The sequence below is a fragment of the Mustela erminea genome, chromosome 1 (genome assembly GCF_009829155.1).
Source record: "Mustela erminea isolate mMusErm1 chromosome 1, mMusErm1.Pri, whole genome shotgun sequence".
NCBI lineage: Eukaryota > Metazoa > Chordata > Mammalia > Carnivora > Mustelidae > Mustela > Mustela erminea.
This window is the reverse complement of record NC_045614.1, coordinates 173,294,634-173,298,395: the sequence shown is the minus strand read 5'-3', so window position 1 is coordinate 173,298,395 and position 3,762 is coordinate 173,294,634. Positions and strand designations below refer to the sequence as shown.

Here is a 3,762-nt window from a genome sequence, read left to right as displayed (position 1 = left end):
TTTTTTTTTGTTCCCTGTCATTTCTGGTTTCCCAATGCATTTAAGGAATGTCTGTTAAAAGAGACGTTCTCATGTTCTCTGCTCCTTGTATTCTTAGGAAACAGAAGTCTACCCCTACTTCACTCACTTGGACTTAATTTTTGTGCACATTCTGAGGAAGTGCCTATTTCTGTTTCTTGTTGCTTATTTACCTATACTAGCCAGTTTTAATTCTATGTTCTTTTATATTTTCTAACTGATATTACTTTTATTTAAATTCACCAAGGAGCTTTGCGCAGTGGCAGTATCGTAGCCAATGAGGTTTATCCGAGGCGCAATTATTGCTAATTAAATTCACCAAGGAAATTTTCTCTCCATTATAAATCTTTTTAAAGCTTACATGTTACTATAATCTAAGAGAAATTTTGAGTCAGGTTGAATATATGTATAGGAAAACCCCTTTGGTCACTGACTAGATGAATGGATTCTTTGTTTTTCCTCTATAAATCACAGTGACTGATGCTCACGACACAGCAAACACAGATGACCAGAAGACTGTTTTCTTCTCCAAGCCACACTGATATTCCTTTTCCTATAAGTTGTTTTGTAGAGATAGGAAGAGTCAGGTTTTTGGTTGCCTTTTGTTACTTATTTTATTTTTTTTAAAGATTTTATTTATTTGACAGAGTGAGATCACAAGTAAACAGAGAGGCAGGCAGATTGAGAGAGAAAGAGAGAGAGGGAAGCAGGCTCCCTGCTGAACAGAGAGCCCGATGCGGGACTCTATCCCAGGACTCTGAGATCATGACCTGAGCCGAAGGCAGCGTTTTAACCCACTGAGCCACCCCCAGGCACCCTTGTTACTTATTTTATTTAATGTTATTTTAAATTATTTTATTTTATTTTATTTTTTAATTATTTAATTTATTAAAATAGAACTCAAAGAAATACGAGTGAAAAATAAAGTTTTTCAATCAAAACTAAACTCAGTTCTCTGATTAAGGAAAAATAATTTTATGTTTCTAAATGAAATTTTCTTTTAAAACTAAGTGTAGATAAGAAAATTATAAATGACTGGGGACACATTCTCAAAATCTTAAGACTTATGCACCAACATTAGTTTGCAAATACATTTACATTTTCACTTTAAAGAAGCTAAAGTTGGAAATTAGAGACTTCACATTAGAAAAAAATATTCTTTATACAACTACTGTGCAGCATTCTGATCAAAGAATAATTATGTATTTTAAGTTAAAATACTATCTTTAAACAATATATCATTTAAAAAATGTTCTTTAGGCCTTTGACTCTGGTCATGATCTTTGAATCCTAGGATAGAACCCCATGTAAGGTTCCTTGCTTGGCAGGGAGTTTGTTTCTCCCTTTCTCTTTGCCCTCGCCTTCTACTCTCTCTCCCAAATAAGTAAATAAAATCTTTAAAAAGAAATACATAAATAAATATTTCTCACATTAAGTGACATTTTGATTAACGAATTACTAGTCCTAAGTACATATGATGAGTTTTAATTCATTTGATTTCATTGTTATTATAATCCACTTTTTTACTGTCTTGAGTATCAGTAAAATGTTTATATTTATATTTATTTGAAAAGTGGTACAAGAAAATAGACAAGGATCAGTAAATCTTCTCAAAATAAAATATTTAAAAAATTATATAGTAGATTAAGATAAAAAATAAAACAAAGAATGTTACATAACATAGTGCATTCAGGATGCCATACGAGAACTCAGACTACTAATCAGTTTGCATCTACCCCTGGGACAGTCTTTGCTTGTGATCGCCTTGGTTTATATCACATGACCCACCACTCTTGGGAAAGCTGATTAGTTCATGGCTGTGGTTGGGAAACATGACCCAAAGACATGCAATAGACCTATACAGGTAGTTGAAGCTCCAGAAAAATCCTGTTCTGGTGACTAGCACACTCAAACTGATCCTATGAGAAGAGATGAAATCAAGAGTAGAAGAGTTCAGAAAAATAGAAGGTGATAATATATATTTTAAAAAATATTTTACATATTTGTCAGAAAGAGAGAAAGAGAGAGCACAAGCAGGGGAAGTCGGGTAGAGGGAGAAGCACACTCCCTGGTGAGCAAGGAGCTTGATACAGAACTTGGTCCCAGGACTCTGGGATCATAACCTGAGCCAAAGGCAAACACAACTAATTGAACCACTCAGGCATCCCAAAGAAGGTGTTAATATTACCCAATAAGTTAATAATAGCAGCTCAAATAAATAAAAAAACATGAGACAGAGAAAAGGAGTGTAGATACTGGTTAGTTTACATGGAATCACGAAATATATGGACAAAGTAGGAGGGTGGTAAGTGTGGGGTCCTAGGTGCAGGAGATGAACATCTATAACAGCTTTTCAGAGATGCCCTTCAGCTTCTCCAGCTTCTGTGGATTCTGGTAAACATGAATGTCTGACTTTTCCTCAAGGCCTCAGGAAAACATGTTCTGTTCTTCCTTACTTCTCCTTGTAACCCAAAAATGAACCCCATCTGAAACCAGAGCACACTGTGCTCCTTGCATTCTGAAAGAGCCTAACAAATGTAAGTGGAGAGGGAACTAATTTATAATTTTTCTCTTTAACAGAACATTCTTAAAGACAGGGTCTATATGTCTACCACATTTTGGCATGCTAGTAAGACATCAGAATAAAAAGAGCTACAATGAATTTGTCAGCACAAATTTGCCCATTTAGTGCTCTATTTTAGCAGAGAGGCTTTCCAATATGTTGATATAACTTATCTTATATTTTTGCATGTGGTACTATATAAATTAAAGGTTATAAAACATTGGTTAGAGAGTCAGGTATCCTTGATCTTAATCCAAATCCAACCATGAAAAGGAGCCTCAGTTTCTTTATCTGTGGGGCTCATGTGTTTTGACTTAAGGTTGTAAAAGCCAGGGAATATATGTGAAAGTACTTTGTAAATCTGATATGCCGTACAAATATAGGTGATAAAGCTTTCAAATCTTGGAACTAGAAGAGACTGTAGCACCTCAATCCAGACTTTACCTGATGCCGAATAATTTTTAATTCTTTTAATCTTTTACTTATCCTCTGACTTCCATGCCTGTATCATTTGAATATGGAAACATTTTAGCATATCTTGTTCAAATGATTTTCCTGATATTCCTAAAACAACACTTAAAATAAAGGCTAAAAATAAATAAATAAATGAAACAAAGGATAGATTTTTTTTTTTCTCTCAAGTGATTTACTAAGAGCAAAGGAAAGGGAGAATTCACCTTCATATTCGTATATACAAAGTTGTTAACAGAAAGCACAGAAATCATGAGTCTACTACCAGATACGTTTACATCAGTTAGGACTTGGTCTTGGAAGAAACTTAAGATGAATCCCTCCTGTACCCCTTCCTTAGCTCCTAGAGTAGCCTCCAATCTCTGCCCTGTAAGTCTGACCTAGCCTCCCCTCTTCTTGTCTTTAAAAGATATGTGTCATAGATTACCTGTCCATTGCAGTGAGTGGGGTGTAAAAGTTCCCTGCTAGTATTGTTATTGATGTGTTTCTTTAATTTTGTTATTAATTGGTTTATCTAACTGGCTTCTCCCAAGTTAGAGACATAAACATCTGCAATTGTTAGACCTTCTTGTTGGATAGACCCTTTCATTGTGAAATAGTATCCCTCCTCATCTATTATTATGCTCTTTGGTTTAAAATCTAATTTGTCTCATATAAGGTTTGCCACCCCAGATGTTTTTTTGATGTCCGTTAGCATGATAAATTGTATT

At 34.6% G+C, this 3,762-nt stretch overlaps 1 pseudogene; it reads left to right on the top strand.

Moving 5' to 3' along the window:
* Positions 1-266: 266 nt before the first annotated feature.
* LOC116581097 lies at positions 267-437 on the top strand (annotated as a pseudogene).
* The last annotated feature ends 3,325 nt before the right edge of the window (positions 438-3,762 follow it).